Source organism: Petaurus breviceps, unplaced genomic scaffold (assembly GCF_028583685.1).
Source record: "Petaurus breviceps papuanus isolate PSGF00001 unplaced genomic scaffold, PetGlider_PUasm1.0 90683, whole genome shotgun sequence".
Taxonomy (NCBI): Eukaryota; Metazoa; Chordata; class Mammalia; order Diprotodontia; family Petauridae; genus Petaurus; species Petaurus breviceps.
This window is the reverse complement of record NW_027187308.1, coordinates 6,019,475-6,039,612: the sequence shown is the minus strand read 5'-3', so window position 1 is coordinate 6,039,612 and position 20,138 is coordinate 6,019,475. Positions and strand designations below refer to the sequence as shown.

General features: G+C 39.9%; 2 protein-coding genes and 1 pseudogene across 6 annotated transcripts in view; 2 read left to right on the top strand and 1 right to left on the bottom strand.

The window, feature by feature from the left end:
* Positions 1–20,138, bottom strand: part of SENP7 (SUMO specific peptidase 7) — a 213,577-nt gene that overhangs the window by 193,152 nt on the left and 287 nt on the right. The gene's annotated exons all lie outside the window — the stretch shown is intronic.
* LOC138144006 (mitochondrial amidoxime reducing component 2 pseudogene) lies at positions 8,247–9,455 on the top strand (annotated as a pseudogene).
* Positions 19,942–20,138, top strand: part of LOC138144030 (putative protein ARB2BP) — a 9,414-nt gene continuing 9,217 nt past the window's right edge. The window contains exon 1 of the mRNA XM_069065330.1: positions 19,942–20,075. The gene's annotated coding sequence lies outside the window, so the exon portion shown is untranslated. The remainder of the gene's footprint in view (positions 20,076–20,138) is intronic.

Sequence of the window (20,138 nt, the reverse complement as noted above, 5' to 3'; positions counted from 1 at the left end):
TGGTGCAGGAGTTCTGACTTCACTGTCTTCCTCCTGTTCCATGCTTTGATCCTTTTTGTCCCCAAAATAGGAGTCTAATGTTGGAATCTTCTGTCTGCTTTGTTTCCTTTGCCTGGTCATGTCGCCCATCAGTCACTTGACCCCTGGGTTTTTTGCCACAGTAGGAATCTGCCATCATACAGGGGAGCTTTTGTCACAAATGCTGGGGTTTTTTCAACTGCCAGAGGTATTAGATGGGTGCGCTCTCTGAGGTCTCCACATGCTCTGGCAAGCTGGACACACACCCCAGGTCCTCCACCCTAGACTGCAATCCAGATCCAAGAAGGTTAAAGCAAGAGTGATTACCCCTCAGACTCGTGCTTGGTCCCCCTACACTCTGCAGGCCAGGAGCTGAAGCTGCCATGTGGCACTGGCTGGCTGTGCTGGTGTCTCAGCAGCTTCTTGCCCTGGGGGCAAAAGCCATGCACTCCCACTTACTGGGTCCCAAAGTCCAGACTGCACTAACCTCTCTCTTTGTCCTTCTGTAATGGGAATGTAAATTTTTAAGATCTTCCCTGCCCCTAGGCTAAAGTGCACTTGGAGCTTGGGGTGGGAGGCTTGTTTTTGTGTAGATACTTTTGGATTGGCCAGTGAGTCAATAAGGTTGTTACATTCTCTGAGCCAGGAGAAGGCTATATAAGCCCTGATGTGTAGCTTTGTTTTGGGGCTCACTTTGAGAAGTGTTCTGTGATTTGATCAGATGAGACTATGGGAAGCCGTTGTTGTAGAGCCCCCCAGCTTTGAAAAAAATAACCCAGATGTTGATGAAACCCAGATGTTGATTTGATATGGATGTAATGGTTGGACAGTTTGGAAACTTTCTACTTGATCTGTTTCTCTGTCTTGATAATTCTGTCTGTATACTCTGAAGTTCGGGCTGCTGACCTTTTTCCCCTGAACTAGGTAAATGATAAATATCTGACTGATTAAAGTAAGCTTGTTAACCCATTTTGAGTTGCTTTCCTTTATCAAAGCAGATCCAAGAACCTGTGTGGGCAGCCACCCTGAGGACTCTTGGGGTGCTTGCTGCAGCACCTTCACCTTTGCATCTATGTGTTGATAAATCTGGAAATGGCCACAGCTGCTACTGATCTGGCATCCCTCCAGCCGGAGGCTGGTCAACCCTACCCTGGGGCTAAAGCCTCATCGTGGGGCTGGGTTCAGCTTCCAAGGCGCTGCACTGGCCGATTCCTGCCAGCCTGCTAGGCTGTCCTCAGCGGGAGGTTAGCTTCTCTGTGTCATTTTGTGGGTTCTGCAGCTCCAAAGTTTGTTTAGAGTCCCCTTTTTACATGGATTGGGGAAGGTGGCAGTCGGAGCCTCGGACTCAACTAAATTTTTTTATTTTTAATTAGATTTTTTATTTGCTAGTAAGATGTTAAAATTTCCCATAATTACTCATTATTTATCTATTTCCTTTTCCAATTCTTAGTAAAGGGTAGAATAAGTAAACCTATAGATAGGAAATACTTTTCAGAGAGAAAGCATGGCTTAATTGAGAAGAGGTCTTGCCAGGCTAACCTCTTTTCTTTTATGTAAGGAGTTACTAAATTGGTGACTGAATATCTGGTCACTGGACCCAGATGGCTCTGGAGGAGAAAGTCAGACTGGTAACCTTACACAGCCCTCCCTCAATCAAATCAAAGTCAACTGCAAGTCATGTCATCATTTCCCTGAAGCCATGGTCCTCTTTGAAAACAAAAGACAAACACAACAACCTACTAAATTGGCAGATACTATAGAATTGGCATACTATAGAATTTACTTAGATTTTTAGCAAAAGTAGTCTCATGCTATTCTTTTAGAAAAGCAGATGTTATGAACTGGACAGATTCAGAATTGGTAGACTTGCCAGACCCAAAGAGTAGTCATTAATTGTTCAACGGCAGCTTAAAAGGTCTTCAGTAGAGTCCCCCAGGGATCTGTCTTCAGCAAGATGACTAGGATAAAGCACTTGATGGCATACCTGTCAAATGTGCCTATCATGTAAGACTAGGAAGTATGACTAACTTATCAATTGACTGAATCAAGATCCAGAAAAAAAGTTTAAAACCTAGGAGCAAATTTTTAAAAATAAAAGTAACTAGGGATAAAGTTCTAAAGGAAAGGCAAAGAAACAAATAGAACTTATATACTTTTAAAAAGCAAGCAGTATAAAATAACAGTAGAATAATAGCTTCACACAGAATCTTCTTTCTGTGTTCTTCACGGCGGGTGCAGGTCGGGAAGGGGCCTGATCACCTTGCAGGGCAAGTCTTCCCACCAACCACAAGGTCCACTACCAGGCCTATCACCAAAGGGCTGGGACTGGAAAGAGCAAGGTAAGAAGCAAATACAGGGGCCCCTATACTGGACAGCAAACACTCCTGGGGCTACCACTTCATAGTCCAGAAATCTTTTAAAAAAAAAAAAAGCCCCTTTCAGGACCTCCAAAGACAAGGATGACAGAGTGAACCCCACTTGCTCCAAAGCCCCCCTCTGACCCTGAAAATATAGTAACTCTTGCCCCAGGGCAAAACCCTCTACAGTAAAGGCTTGGGATCCTAGAGGAAGGGCATGGCTAGGACACTGCCTCAAAATGGGTAGAAAGCAGACTACAAAGACTCTGGATTCCTGCTATCCTCAGAGGGAGGAACCAACCTCAGAGGGAGACAATGTGGACTCCACACCCACAGCTGAGACTTCAACAGGGAATAGATCCCAAGCACAGAAGGCTCTCCTAGGTGAGATCAAAAGGAACTTTGAAAGCAAAATGAGAGAGATAGAAGACAAAATGAATAATTCTCTCAAAACGAAAATAGCAGAATTCGAAAAACATTATAATGAGGAAAACATCTCTCTAAAAAGAAAAGTGTATGATATGGAAAAGGAGCTTCAAAAATTAACCAAGGAAAATGATTTGCTAAAAACCAGAATTAAACAAATGGAAACAAATAACTCTATGAGGAACCAAGAATTAGCCAAGCAAAACAACAAAAATGAAAAATTAGAAAAAGAGGTAAAATACCTCAAAGAAAAAATAACTGACCTGGAAAACAGATCCAGGAGAGATAATCTGAGAATCATAGGCCCACCAGAAAATTATAATGAAAAAATGAGCCTGGACAACATTCTCCAAGAGCTCATTAAGGAAAACTGCCCTGAGATACTTGAACCTGAGGGGAAAATAGAAATTGACAGAATCCACCGGACACCTGCTATAAGAGATCCCAAACTGAAAAATCCTCGAAATGTTGTGGCCAAACTCCAGAACTACCAGATAAAAGAGAAAATACTTCAAGTGGCCAGAAAGAAACAATTCAAATATCGAGGGTCCACAGTGAGGATTGCACAGGATTTGTCAGCGTCCACACTGAATGATCGGAGGCAGTGGAATATAATTTTCAGGAAGGCAAAACAGCTCGGATTACAACCAAGGATCACATACCCAGCGAGACTGAGCATATTCTTCCAGGCAAAGAGATGGTCATTCAATGATATAACAGAGTTCCAGACCTTCTTGATAAAAAAGCCAGAACTCAATGGAAAATTCAACCTCCAATTACGAGAAGCAACAGTAACTTAGAAAGGTAAACAAGGAGAACACACATCATTTTAGAGGGAAAGAGGGGAGGGAGAGGAGCTTCGCATGCGATCTGTTCCTGTCATTCTTGATGCGAAGAAAAAATAGCATACCTCATTAAGTATAACAATATCCTACAGGTAGTTGGAGGGGGAAAGGGTTACAAAAGGGGGGTGGGAGTGGTTTGTAGGGAGGGAAGTAGTAAGGGGAAAAGGGGAGGAAAAGGGAGGGGGGCCGAAAAGGGAACACTGAGGGAGGCGGTGGTCAAAAGGAAAACTATTAAGGGGCGGAAGGGAGAAGGGAGGGAAAAAATGCGAACATTAACAGGGGCAGGAATAGGATGAGGGGAAAGAAACAGATAACAATCATAACTGTAAATGTGAATGGAATGAACTCTCCTATAAAACAGAGACAGATAGCAGAATGGATTAGAAATCATAATCCTACAATATGCTGTTTACAAGAAACACATTTGAAACAGAGGGATACACACAAGGTAAAGGTAAAAGGTTGGAGTAAAATATATCATGCCTCAGCTAAAGTAAAAAAAGCAGGGGTAGCAATCTTTATCTCAGATAAAGCAAATGCAAAAATTGACCTAATTAAAAGAGATAAGGAAGGAAACTATATCCTGTTAAAAGGCACCATCGAGAATGAAGCAATATCACTACTTAACATATATGCACCAAGTGGTGTAGCATCCAAATTCCTAGAGGTGAAGGTAAAGGAATTAGAGGAAGAAATAGATAGCAAAACTATACTAGTGGGAGACCTTAATCTCCCCCTATCTGAACTTGATAAATCCAACCTCAAAATAAACAAGAAAGAAGTTAAGGAGGTGAACAGGATTTTAGAGAGGATAGGTATGATAGATCTCTGGAGAAAACTGAATGGGGATAAAAAGGAATATACTTTCTTCTCAGCGGTTCATGGCACATACTCAAAAATTTACCATGTTCTAGGGCATAAAAACCTCACAATTCTATGCAGTAAGGCAGAAATATTAAACGCATCATTCTCAGATCATGATGCAATAAAAATTATATGCAATAAAGGGCCAGGGAAAGACAGACTAAAAACTAACTGGAAATTAAACAATTTGATCCTAAAGAATGAGTGGGTCAAACAAGAAATTATAGAAACAATCAGTAATTTCATTCAAGAGAATGATAATAATGAGACAACATACCAAAATCTGTGGGATGCATTAAAGGCAGTTCTTAGGGGAAGTTTTATATCCCTGAGTGCATACGTGATTAAATTAGAGAAAAGGGAGCTCAACGAATTGGGCATGCAATTAAAAAACCTAGAAAAAGAACAAATTCAAAATCCCCAATTAAATACTAAACTAGAAATATTGAAGACTAAAGGAGAGATTAATAAAATCGAAATTAAGAAAACTATTGAACTAATAAATAAAACCAAGAGCTGGTTTTATGAAAAAACCAACAAAATTGATAGACCCTTACTCAATATGATAAAAAAAAATAAAGAAGAAAATCAAATTATATGAGTATCAAAAATGAAAAGGGTGAATCTACCTCCAATGATGAGGAAATCAAAACAATAATTAGGAATTATTTTTCCCAATTGTATGCACATAAATTTGACAATCTTAGGGAAATGGATGAATATTTAGAAACATACAAGTTGCCCAGATTAACTGAAGAGGAAGTAAATTACTTAAATAATCCCATCTCAGAAAAATAAATTGAACAAGCCATCAGTCACCTCCCTAGGAAAAAAATCTCCCGGGCCAGATGGATTCACTAGTGAATTCTATCAAACATTTAAAGAACAATTGATTCCAATACTCTACAAATTATTTGGGAAAATTAGTGAAGAAGGAGTCCTACCAAATTCTTTTTATGACACAAATATGGTACTGATACCTAAATCAGGAAGAGATAAAACAGAGAAAGAAAATTATAGACCAATCTCCCTCGTGAATATAGATGCAAAAATTCTAAATAAAATACTAGCCAAAAGACTACAGCAACTTATCTCAAGAATAATACACTTTGATCAGGTAGGATTTATTCCAGGAATGCAAGGATGGTTTAATATTAGGAAAACCATCAGTATAATTGATTATATCAACAATAAAACTAGCAGAAACCACATGATCATCTCAATAGATGCAGAAAAGGCTTTTGACAAAATACAACATCCATTCCTATTAAAAACATTAGAAAGTATAGGAATAAATGGAGCCTTCCTTAAAATAATAGGTAGCATCTATTTAAAGCCATCAGCAAGTATTATATGCAATGAGGAGAAGCTGGAAGCATTTCCCATAAGATCAGGGGTGAAACAAGGGTGTCCACTATCACCCCTCTTATTCAATCTGGTACTAGCAATGTTAGCAGTAGCAATTAGAGAAGAAAAAGAAATCAAAGGAATCAAGTTAGGCAAAGAAGAGACCAAGCTATCACTCTTCACAGATGATATGATGATATACTTAGAGAATCCTAGAGAATCAAGTAAAAAACTGCTTGAGACAATAAATAAATTTGGCAAAGTTGCAGGATATAAAATAAACCCACATAAATCCTCAGCATTCCTATATATTTCCAATGAAACTCAACAGCAAGAAGTAGAAAGAGAAATTCCATTTAAAGTTACTGTAGACATTATAAAATATTTGGGAATCTACCTGCCAAAACAAACCCAGGACCTGTATGATCATAACTACAAAACACTTTTCACACAAATAAAGTCAGATCTAACTAATTGGAAAAATATCAATTGCTCATGGCTGGGTCAAGCTAATATAATAAAAATGACAATTTTACCTAAATTAAATTATATATTTAGTGCCATACCAATTAATTTACCAAAAAACTACTTTATAGAGTTAGAAAAAATAGTAACAAAATTCATCTGGAAGAATAAACGGTCCAGAATATCAAGGGAATTAATGAAAAAAAATGCTAGGGAAGGTGGAATAGCTTTACCAGATTTCAATCTGTACTATAAAGCAGCAGTCATCAAAACTACTTGGTACTGGCTTAGGAATAGAGGAGTGGATCAATGGAATAGATTAGGCACACGAGATTCAGAAGTCAACGACTACAGTAATGTATTGTTTGATAAACCCCCAGACCCTGGTTTTGGGGATAAGAACTCACTATTTGACAAAAACTGCTGGGAAAACTGGAATATAGTATGGCAGAAACTGGACATAGACCATTATCTAACACCATATACCAAAATCAAGTCTAAATGGGTTCATGATCTAGATATAAAGGTTGATACTGTAAGCAGTCTGGTAAAACAAGGAATAGTTTACCTATCAGACTTGTGGAGAGGGAATGACTTTATGACGAAACAGGAATTAGAGAACATTATAAAATGTAAAATGGATAATTTTGACTACATGAAATTGAAAAGTTTCTGTACAAATAAAGCCAATGTAACCAAGATTAAGAGGGAGGTGGGAAATTGGGAAAAAATCTTTACAACCTATGTCTCTGACAAAGGACTCATCTCTAAAATATACAGAGAACTGAGTCAAATTTATAAGAATACAAGTCATTCCCCAATTGATAAATGGTCAAAGGATATGAACAGGCAGTTTTCAGAGAAAGAAATTAAAGCTATCTATAAGCACATGAAGAAATGCTCTAATTCACTATTGATTAGAGAAATGCAAATCAAAACAACTCTGAGGTACCACATCTCACCAGTCAGATTGGCTAAGATGACAAAACAGGAAAATGACAAATGCTGGAGAGGATGTGGGCAAACTGGAACACTAATGCATTGTTTGTGGAGTTGTGAACTGATCCAGCCTTTCTGGAGAGCAATCTGGAACTATGCCCAAAGGGCTATAAATACTTTCATACCCTTTGACCCAGCAATACCACTCCTAGGGTTATATCCCAAAGAGATCATAGAAATGGGAGAAAGACCCATATGTACAAAAATGTTTATAGCAGCTCTTTTTGTTGTGGCAAAGAATTGGAAATTAAGGGGGTGCCCATCAATTGGGGAATGGCTGAACAAGTTGTGGTATATGCATGTTATGGAATATTATTGCACTATAAGAAACGGGGAGCAGGCGGTCTTCATATTTACCTGGAGAGGCTTAAAAGAACTGATGCTGAGTGAGAAGAGTAGAACCAGGAGGAATTTGTACACAATTACAGACACAACGTACGTGTGATGACCAACTTTGATAGACTGGACTCTTCTCAACAATGCAGGGATATAAGTCAATCCCAAAAGACGCATGATGGAGAGAAAAACGTGCATTCAGAGAAAGAACTAGAAAGAACTAAATTTATATCCAGGTGGAAGCAAAATACCTGATCTTTTTCGTTCTCTTATTTGATTTTATGTCCTCTTTACCATTTTTCATTCCAGCTGGTACAATCCATCCTTATAACCTGACCATTGTATAATGTGAAAGTATTTACAGATCCTATACTTGATTATAAGACACCATGGTGGGGGGAGGGAGGGAGGGGGACAAAATGTGAAATTCAAGGAATTGTGGAATTGAATCCTGTAAACTAAAAGGAAACAAACAAATTAATAAATTAAAGAATTTTTTTAAAAAAGACCCCTTCCAGCTCTTAAAAAAAAAGATAAAATGATAATAACAATGACTTCAACTGAAAGTTCACACAACATTTCATGGAATTGAAAATTGATTTTTAATTCTATTTTGTTAAGACAATCAAAAGCTATATTAAAAAAAAAAAAGAAATCTACAGAAGTTCAAGATGGGAAAAGCAATAACTAGATAGTATTTCATCTGAAGATCAATTGTGAGTCTATAATTTGATAGAGTAGCCATAAACTTCAAATATTCTATTAGAATAAATTAAAAGAACCATAAGGCACCTCTGCCTTATGCTCCCTGCCTTCCACGAAGTTCAGGGCCCCCTGGCTTGGGGCAGCAGTGCTGGGACTGGCCACCACCTCAGCACTGGCCAATGCCAGGAGCACTAGGGGCTGGTGATGGCAGCAGTGGCAGAGGGGGTAGCAGCAGCTTGCAGCAGGTGAGCACCACAGTACAGATCCGGATCTACCCCATCAAGTCTTGCAAGGTGGTGGCTGTGGACGTGGTCGAATGCACCGTGATATGGCTTCGCAGCAGCAACCTGAGAGACAGATTTGGGCTGATGATTAAGGAAGATGGTCACATGGTCACTGGAAGGCAGCAGCCTCTCCTGGTACTGATCACCATAATGTGGGACAATGACCAAATGACCCTCAGTGCTCCAGATATGAATGATCTGATTGTACTGAGAAAACTATCCTCTTCCAGTGCTATTCAGAACTGCAGGATATTTGGCATTGACATTCAGGGTAGAGACTGTGGAGATGAAGTAGCTGAGTGGATCACCAGCTTCTTAAAAACAAGCATTTCGACTGGTTCAGTTTGAGACTTACATCGTAATAAGAAAGGCAAAAGAAATTTTCCATACCTCTGTTCAGAATCACCAGGTGGCTTATCCTGACTGCTCTCCCATTTATGATGCTCTCTGAAGCTTCCCTGTCAGATCTTAATACCAGGATTGAGAAGAAAATTAAAATGGAACAATTTAGGCCAAACATCGTGGTGATTGGCTGCAGTGCTTTTTAGGATTCCTGGGATGAAATCCTAATTGGGAGTGTGTAAATGAGCAAGGTTTTGGCTTGCCCCAGATGCCTCAGGACAACAGTGAAGGCAGACATGGAATCATTACCAGGAAAGAACTCCTGGAAACATTGAGGAGCTACTGCCTCTGTGATCCAGCAGAGAAGCATATATACAAGTCATCCCCACTCTTTGGGATGTATTTTTCAGTAGAAAAAAAATGGAAGCCTAAAAATCGGTGACCCTGTGTATCTGATGACTCAGTGATGGAAGTCCTGGGGGTGATAAGTGTCACATAGTTGAAATGGTTACGGATTTTTGGTCAAGATGGCGGAGCAGTAACAGGATCTCCTCAGGGCTCCGGCTCTCAGCACCTCCAATGCATGTAAAAGAAGACTCTGAAGAAACTTTGGAGCTACAGAACCCACAAAAAGACACAGAGAAGCTAACCTCCTGCTGAGGACAGCCAGGCAGGCTGGCAGGAATCGGCCAGAACAGCACTCTGTGAGATAAGCCCAGCTCCACATCAAGGTTTTAGCCCCAGGGCAGGCCTGACCAACCACTGGCTGGAGGGACTCCAGATCACCAGCAGTTGTGGCAATACAGAATTATCAACACATAGATGCTAAGGACAAAGTGAGAGGTCAGTGAAGTGTGGACTTTAGGACCCAGTAGTTGGGAGTACATCGGCTTTTGCCCCCAGGGCGAGAAGCCGCTGAGGGCTTTGGCATAGCCCCTGTGTGGCAGCTTCGGCTCCTGGCTTGCAGAGTGTAGGGGGACCAGGCAACCAGTTTGAGGGGTAATCGCTCTTGCTTTAACCTGCTTGGATCTGGATTGTGGTTTAGGGTAGGAGTCCTGGGGTGTATGACCAGCTTTCCAGAGCATGAGGAGGCTTCAGAGAGGGCACCCAACTAATACCTCAGGCAGCTGAGAAAACCCCAGCTTTTGGAACAAAGCTCCTCTGTCTGGTAGCAGAGTCCTACTATAGCAAAAAGCCACAAGTAATTGAGTGGCAACATGACCAGGTGAAGGAGGCAAAGCAAACAGAAGAATCCAACATTAGACTCCTATTTTGGGGACAAAAAGGAGCAAAGCATGGAACAGGAGGAAGACAGTGAAGTCAGAACTCCTGCACCAAAAGCTTCAAAGGAAAATACAAGTTGGTTACAGGCCATAGAAGACCTTAAGAAGCAGATAAGAGAAGTGGAGGGAAAATTGGAAAGAGAAATAAGAATGATACAAGAAAATTATGAAATGAGAGTCAACAGCCTGACTGAGGAAAATACTACCTAAAAAAATAGACTAACTCAAATGGCAAAAGAGGCTCAAAAAGGCAATGAGGAGAAGAATACCTTAAAAAGCCGAATTTGCCAGATGGAAAAAGAATATCAAAAGCTCAATGAGGAAAATCATTCCTTCAGAATTAGATTGAAGCAAATGGATGCTAATGACTTTATGAGAAATCAAGATGCTGTTAAACAGATCCAAACAAATAAAAGAATAGAAGGCAATGTGAAATATCTCATTGGAAAAATCATTGACCTGGATAATAGATCTAGGAGAGATAATTTAAAAATTATTGGACTACCTGAAAACCATGATCCAAGAAAGAACCTAGAAATCATCCTCAAAGAAATTCTCAAGGAAAAGTGCCCTGATGTTTTAGAACCAGAGGGCAAAATAGAGGTTGAAAGAATCCACCGATCACCTCCTGAAAAAGATCCCAAAAAGGAAACTCCTAGAAATATTATAGCCAGGTTCTGAAATTCCCAGATTAAGGAGAGAATATTACAAGCAGCCGGGAAGAAACAATTTGAATATTGTGGAAACACAATCAGGATAACTCAGGATCTGGCAGCTTCTACACTGAGGGACCAAAGGGCTCGGAATATGATATTCTGAAGGGCAAAGGAGCTGGGATTAAAACCAAGAATCACCTACCCAGCAAAACTGAGTAACATTTTTTAGGGGAGAATATGGTTATTCAGTGGAATAGAGGACTTTCAAGCATTCTTGATTAAAAAATCAGAGTTGAGGGGCAGCCAGGTGGCTCAGTGAGTAAGAGCACCAGCTCCAGTGTTTGCATGACCTGGGGATCAAATCCGGGCTCTGATACTTAGCACCACACCCAGAAATAACTGGCCGAGTAAGCCTGAGCAAGTTACTTAACCCCGATTGCTTTAAAAAAAAAATCAGAGTTGAATAGAAAATTTGATATTCAGATACAAGAAGCAAGAGAAGCATGAAAAGGTAAACAGGGAAACGAAATGATAAGGAACTTATCAAAGTTGAACTATTAACATTCCTACATGGAAAAATGATAATTGTAACTGATGAAACTTTTCTCAGTATGAAAATAGTTGAAGGGAATAGAAATATATAAATATGCATATATATATACATATACACACATATATATGTCTATATAGGAGGGTATATGGGCGTATGAATACATATGTGAATATGTGTATATATGTTTACAGGTATACATAGATAGAGGGCACAGGACCAATTTAATAGGAAGGGATGATACTTAAAAGGTAAAATTAAGAGGTGAGAGAGGAATATAATGAGAGGAGATGGGGAGAGACAGAATGGGGTAAACTATCTCACACAGAAGAGGCAAGGGAAAATGGTTACAATGGAGGGGAAGAATAGAAAGGCAAAAGGGAATGGATCAACCTTATTCTCATTGAATTTGTCTTGAGGAGGGAATGAAATACACACTAAATAGGGTATCTCACCCTACAGGAGAGCAGGCGGGAAGGGGATGAAAGGGGGGATGATAAAAGGGAGGGCAGGCTCGGGGGGAGGGAAGATGGAAGCACCCACTTTTGAAAAGGGATGGGATCAAAGCGGAGAATAGAACAAGTGGGAGGTGGGATAGGAGGGAAGGAAATATAGTCAGTCTTTTACAATATATCTACTATGCTGATATCTATATCTACTATATAGATACTATGCTGATATCTATATCTACTATATCTACTATTGCATTAGCTACACATGTACAACCTATACTGAACTGCTTATCTTCCCAGTAAGGGTGGGTGAAAAGGGAAGAAGGGAATGGATCTGGAATTCAAAGTTTTAAAATCAAATGTTTAAGGAAAAAAAAAAATATATATATATACACACACTATTATTAATATTATTTTACATGTAATTGGGAAATAAGATATACAGGCACTGGGACATAGAGATCTACCATGCCCTACTGGAAAAGTCAAAGGGAGTATGGGAGAAGACACGGGAGAGAGCTGATTGGAGGAGGGGATATCCTGTGGGACTGCTATTTCAGGGTGGTGGGTAGGGGAAAAACAGGGAGAAAATTCATAACTCAAAATCTGGTGGAAATGAATGATGTAAATCAGAAGTTAATAAACCATTTGGAAAAAAAAAAAAGGAAATGGTTACAATACCAGAAAGGGATTCACCAGGCTCTCACAGTGACATCTCTGCAGACCCCATAACATAAAACCTTTTAGTAGTTTTGTCTTGGAAAAAAAAATGCCTCTTGATTCTCTATTGATACTTATGTTTTGTTATGTTAATATGTCAAAAGGGAAAAATGGGGGAGGGTGTAGGCATGTAGAAGAAGAAGGGATAATAATAATAAGCTAAACTTTCTGTGGTAGCAAAGAATTGGAAACAAAGTAGATGCCCATTTATTGGGGAATAGCTAAAAAAATTTTGGTATGTGAATGTAACGGAATATTAATGTACTGTAAGAAATTATAAATGTGATGGAGACAAAGAAGCATGGAAAGATCTACATGAACTGATACAGAGTGAAATAAAGAGAAGAAAGGAAACAACACCCACAATCACTGCCATGATGCAAATGAAATTAAACAGAATTAATGTAACCAAATTAAACAGAAAGAATAACCACAGGATAGAGCCAAGACTGCTGAGTAAAAGCACCTCCAATTCCTGTAAAATATGACTCTAAACAAATTTCAGAGCTACAGAACCCACAAAGTGACAGAGAGAAACAAATCTCCCGTTGAAGGCAGCCTGGCAGGCCAACAGTCAGGGTCTGTCTCACTGAACTAGGAGCCAAGTGCAGTCCTGCATGAGCTGAGCAGGCCCGGATCCAGGGCAGCCCCAACCAGAGCCCCAGACAGGCCAGAGCAGACTTCAGGAGAGTCAATCACCAGCAGCTGTGACGGTTTGCAGACTTTTCAAACCAGAGAAAGGAGGAATGGAGGAAGGGGTATTCAGTAGGCTCGCTATCTTGGGGTGAGGGGTAAGGAAAAGATGGGGAGAAAAATTGTGACTCAAAATCTTGTGGAAATGAATGTTGGAAACAAAAAGTAAAGAAATAAAAGATTAATTTAAAAAAGAAAGAATAACCACAAAATAATCAAAAGTGAAAGTTGAAAATTTATAAAGAACAACCATGGCCTAAAGGACAGAAATGAGCAGATTCCCTCACCTCACTCCTTTGCAGAGGAGGGATGTCCATAGGTGTGGTATGTTGTACATATTTTCAGACTTTTTTGATGTTTTGATCAGTTTTTCTAATTTTTTCTTCTTTTTTCTTTTTTTTCCTTTAAAAATATTATTTGTAATATGGAATGGCTCTCTTGGGTGACAGAAGAGGAGGAACACTGGAAGAAATTCTGGTGATGTAAAAATACCAAAAGACATCAATAAAATTCATTTTTTAAAAAATCGGCTTATTTTAAAATGGCATCTCTTAAATCCCTAACTTCGGTAGTATTGAGTAACAGAAAAAACTGAAGAAAAATCAGAAACCTTTTTAAAGTGTAACATTTCTGACATTCCCTATTTGAGGATGAACTGGAGGACTCAGACACTTGCCTCTTTTACATCTTCTTACTATCTTTACACTACTAGGAGATTCTATTTCACAAATTACTTGCTACTTTTATTTTACTGCCATTAGGAAATAGGATTGTACTTGATATATGGAGAGACATTGTTTTGAAATTTTTCTGGGATAGGAATATTTCTAACAAGAATGGAGGTCGGGGCAGTTAGGTGGCACAACGAAGAGAGCACTGGCCCTGGAGTCAGACAGTTAACACAAAAACTTGGGTAAGTCACTTAACCCCAATTGCCCTCCAAAAAGCAAAAAAAGGACGGAGGACAGGAGAATGGAATTTTGATTGGAATGGAATGTTAAGGCAGGGATAGGCCTAAAGGGAGTATGAATGTTTTTAGAGATATTGAAAATTAGTTTAAACTAATGGAAAGCTCCTATTTTAGCAACATTACCTGAATCAGTCTGCCAGTGAAATAATCTACTTCTGCTTTTATGGTATTTTTATTGTAATAAATAAAAATTCAAATTAAACATTCTTAAATTTTGAAAAAAAAAGAAGCATAAAATTCAGGCAGAGAGAGGTGGTAGTCTCATAGGTCTGATCATATCATTTTCTTATTCAATAAACTCCAGTGGCACTATAACTTCCAGGATTAAATATAAAGCCCTTTATAACCCTTCCTGCTCCCACTTTTTCGAGTCTTCTTACACCATACTAACCCCAATATACCCTGTCATCCAGTAGCAATAGCTTCATTGCTGGCCTCATAAGACATTGCATTTTCAGACTTTGGCATTTTTACTGGCTATCTCCCATATCTGGAATTCCCTCTCTCCTCACCTCTATCTCCTGGCTTCCTTCAAGTCCCAGATATGGTACTTTTGACAAGAACACTTTCCTGTTTCCCCTTAATGCTTGTGCCTTCCCTCTGTCGATTATCTTTAATTAATCCTGCATATATCCTGTTTGTATATAGCTGTTTATATGTTGTTTCCCTCATTAGACTGTAAGCTCTTTAAGAGCAGGAACTGGTTTTTCTTATATTCCTCTCCCCCTCCAGCATTTAGCATGTGCCTGCCACATAGAAGGTACTTAATAAATGCTTGATAGACTAGTTTGCTGTACTATGCCCTCATCAAACCACATCCAGAGTACAGTATCTTCAGTTCCCAACTACTACATTTGCAGAAGAGCACTGATAAAGGAAGAATATTAATAAGCTAGAAGGCTTCTATAAGAGAGAAGCCAAGAGGTGAAGATCTTAAGATTCAACTAGTCAATAGTATTAAGGCTTGGTAGGTGCCATGCACTGTGGTGAGCACTGGGTATATAAAGAAAGGCAAAAAACAACAACAGTCCCTGCCTTCAAGCCTCAAAAGAACTGGGAATATTTAGCATGGAAAAAGAAGACTTATGGGGAAACATGAGAAGAAATTTCAAATGGAAACATTAGACTTACTCTGCTAAACTCCAAAGGGGAGAATTAGAAATTAGGGTAGAAGCCATAGAGTAGTATATTTAGGTTTGATAAAAAAAAAAACTTCCTAACACACAGAACTAACCCAAAGTGGAATGTCATACCCCAAGAGGTATTGGGTTTTCCTGTCTTGCAACTTTTCTTTTTTAGGTTTTTGTGTTTGTTTGTTTGTTTGCTTTTTGGAAGGGGGAAGGTAGGGCAATTGCGGTTAGGTGACTTGCCTAAGGTCACATGGCTAGTTTTACATTAAGTGCCTGAGGCAGGATTTGAACTCAGTTCCTCCTGACCCCAGGTCTGGTGCTCTATTCAGTGAGCCAACTAACCACCCCATGTCCTGCAACTTTTAAAATAAAGTCTGGGGGTGGCCAGGTAGCACAGCTAGTAAGAGCACCGGCTCCAGTGTCGGGATGACCTGGAGATCAAATCCTGGGCTCAGACACTTAGCACCCACCCAGAAACACCTGGCCGTGTAACCTTGAGCAAGTTACTAAACCCCAATTGCTTTAAAAAAAATAAATAAATAAAGTCTGCATAATCACTTACAGAGGAGGTTATAGAACAGATTCTTGGTCAGGCATGAGTTGTACAAAGATAGCAATAAAAATTTATTTTAATATTAGAGTCAGATTTTTAAAAATAGGATCAGATATATTGCTTCATATATGTTCATTTTGAATCCAAGTTCCTTGAGGAAAAGATCCTACCCTAGACTTGTTTTGTATACCTCACAGCACCTTGCACACTGACCAGGAGTAACCTTAGAACATACTCAGTAAATATCTGTTAGCCAGCAAGCATGCTGGGAACATTAGTTGTTAACTCCATTTATCAATTTTTAATATTCACATATCACTTTAATACTTTACTACTTTACATATTTTTATATGATGAAGAATACATGTAGTACAGAGGCAGCACCAAGATGGTGAAATATTAGGAAGAAATACAGAGAGGTCCTCCCCACTTCAAAACTCCTCCAAAGAGAACTAAAAAATACACCAAGCCAAATTCTAATCAGGAAATCTAAGAAACAAGCTACATTTTTTCCAGCCCAGGTCAGCATGGGGAGATAGACAGAAGTCTGTTGACACTGGAAACAGAATTTGACCAGGAATAAGCCAAGCAGGGCATTCTTGTGCCCAGAGAATAAAAGACATCCAGGCCATACATACCAGCAAGGCAAGGTACCAGAACCTGAACGAGGGACCCAACATCTTGTACAGGTTTCAGTAACAAGGACCAACTGGCAGCTTTGTCACCCGCTACCCAGTTCTGGATCACAGATCCAGGATGGACTAAGGAGGGGGCCTGCACCTATTGGTGGTGTTCTGGATGTGAGGAGTATTCATGGGTCTTAGCCCACGGACTTGGCAAGAAGGTCAGAAACAAGCAGTAGCAATATGGCTCAAATCCCAGGAACAGAGTAGGGTCTCATTTCTAGCATCTAATATAATCCAAACACCAGAGAGAAATAACCAGGGCAGGAATCCCAGCCCAAAGGGAAGACTACAATTCTGCTACTCTGACCCAGAAAAGCTTTGTTGTTGTGATTCAATCATGTTTGAGTTGTGTCTGACTCTTCATGACCCCATTTGGGGTCTTCTTGGCAAAGATACTTGGAGTGGTTTTCCATTTTCTTCTCCAGCTCATTTTACAGATGAGGAAACTGAGGCAAACTGGATTGAGTTAGTGACTTGCCCAGGGTCACAGAGCTAGTAAGTGTTTGGTGATGTATTTGAACTCAAGAAGATGAGTCTTCCTGACTCCAGGTTCAGAGCTCTATCCACTGTACCACCCAGCTTTATAGCTAGCTAATAGTGAGTGAATACAGTAGTATTCTACTGTTGCTTGGTCCCAAATCCAGGTCAGGAACTTGCAAAGCTCAAACAAGACATCCACAAGCAAAACCTCAAAGACAAACACAGTTTGGGCATAAATGCAACTAGAACGGTAGAGGAGATGAAGTAAGAGGTTTGGTTTGGGTTTTTTTTTTTTTTAAGAGTTTTTAAATGTTTTCATACATGAAATGTTAAGCACTAGGGGGGGGGGGGAGAAGAGAAATAGAAAAGAAACCAGACTTATGGAAGAATTGGAAAGGGAATTAATAGCTTAAAAAAAAAGGAATTAATAAGAAGTACAAAACCTTGCCCAAGCAACAAAGTCCCTAAAAATTACAATGGATCAAAGAGTCAACAAGAAATATTAATACAAAAAGACTGAAAAAATAGAAGAAAATGTAAAGTATTTTGCAGCAAAAATAACTAACTTGGAAAATAGATCAAGGAGAAAAATTAAAATAAGAGGCATTGGACTACCTGAAAGTCATGACCAAAACAAGAACCTAGACATCTTACTGCAAGAAATCTTAAAACTGCCCAGATCTCTTACAACCAAAGGGCAAAGTGAAAAAGAAAGAATCTATGGAATAACTCCTGAATCCCAAAATTAAAACTCCCAGGAACAATAGCCAAAATACAGTATTTCCAGAGCAAAGCAAAAATATTGCAAGAAGGCACAAAGAATTCAAGCACTGAGAATTCGCATCAGAATCAAATACAATTTAGCAGCCATCACTATAAAGGAAGGAAAACCTGGGAATATGATATTTCAGAAGGCAAAGTATGATATTGGCTTACACCAAAAAACATTTACCCAGAAAAACTGATTATAATCATACAGGGGAAAAAATGGATCTTTAATGAAACAGAAGGCTTCTAAATATTTTTTATGAGAAGACCAGAGTTGTGTAAAAACTTTAAAGTTCAAACACAGGAATTAAGAGAAACATAAAAAGGTAAAATATGAAGGAACAATCACAAGGGAATAAGCAAAAATAAACTGCTCATATTCTACTATGGGGAGATTATAAATATATATGTTCCTTCTGAACTCTATCATCATCAGTGGCCATAGAGAGAATCTAATTAGACAAAAGGCCTGGGAGTGGATCTGTTATGTCTAGATTGGGCAAGGGTAGGCAATCAGAGTAGAGTAACTTGCCCAGGATCAGTTAGTGTCTGAAGCTAAATTTGAATTCAACTCTTCCTGACTCCAGGGCAGGTGCCCTATCCACTTCAACACCTAGGTGCCCTTTTTAAGTCTGGATCTTAACGGAACGGAAAGAGGGAAGAAGAGGACCATGGAGGAAAGGAGGAGGGTCCAGGAATGTTAAGGAAAATTATCTCACATAATAGGATACAGCAAGTAGAAGTAATGAAGGGATGGGAAGAGGGGCTGACACTTGAGCCTCACTCTCATTTGAACTGATCAAAAAGGGTAAGAATAAACATACAGTTGGGTACAGAGATACATTTCACTCAACATGGAAATACCGGTAAGAAGGGAAGGGGAGAAAGAGGAATTAGAGGGAGGGTAAATTAAGGGAGGATTCGTTCTAAACAAAACAAACTAAAAGATGCACAAAAATAGTTTTAGCTCTTTTTTAAGATAATAAAGAATTGTAAACTGAGGGCGCACTCATCAATTGGGTAACTCAATAAACAAGTTACGATATGGAAATGAGACGGAATACTGTGGTTGCTGTAAGAAATGATGAAGTGGATGGTTTCAGAGAAACCTGATAAGATTTTTATGAACTGATGCTGAGTAACCCAAACCAGGAGAATAATTTATACAATGACAATATTGTAAAGATAAACGATTCTGAAAGACTTAGGAACTTGATTAGTGTAATGACCAACCAGGATTCCAGAGATCTAATGAGGACATGTGCTACCCACCTCCGGATAGGTGAAAGACTCAAAGATACAGAATGAGGAGTGTTTATTTTCTTTTGCTCAGGACCAATGGGAAATTTGATTTGCTTGACTATACATATCTATAACCGGGGTTTGCGTTTCTTTCGTTCTCACGGAGTGGGCAATAGGGTGGGAGGGACAGAACGTGGGTTTTGGTTGATTGAAAAAAGTAAAATTAAAGAAAAAAAAAGGAGAGTACACAAACCGAAAGGCACCTGCGTTTCAAACTCCTCGGAAGATTTCAAAAATAAATAAACATCCCAACCGATCATAGAAGATAGTACTAGAAGAGTAACATTATTACCCAGTCTTCAAGACAGTTAAAATACATAAATACTTCCAGATGAAGGGAACGAAGGAATAAGATAGAAGGGGAGCCCCGGAAAATGAAGCTGGGGGGAGGGAGGGGACTTTTTCATAAAATACAGTTTACCTCTATTGGTTTTGACAGAAAAATAAAGTGTCACTTCTTTCGCGGAGCCAACTTTGCACGCCGGCGGCCCCAAGCCAGGCGAACAAAAGGAGAAGCGGTGAGCCAGAGGTAAAACCCGGAGCGCCCGGCTCCGGCCCGGGGTTGCAGCCCAGGCTCGCGGCAGATCCGCGAGGGAGGCGTGGCGGCGGCGGGACCTGGGATGGAATGACAGGCCTCTGTATGACAGCCTCTCCCGCCAGCCCGCCGAGCCGAGCGCCGGGCTCCTCGGGCTCCCGGCGGCGGGCCTCCACCTCGCTGGGTGACAGCTTGCGCAGACCCGGCTGGCGCCCCGCGGGGGCGCAGGTGGCCGGGGCTTCTCTTCTGAGGAGACCCTGTCCGGGTCGGTCACCGGCCGTCCCCGCCATTCTCTTCCTCTGTCTGTCGGTCAGTCCCTCCCTCTCTCTCTCTCTCTCTCTCTCTCTCTCTCTCTCTCTCTCTCTCTCTCTC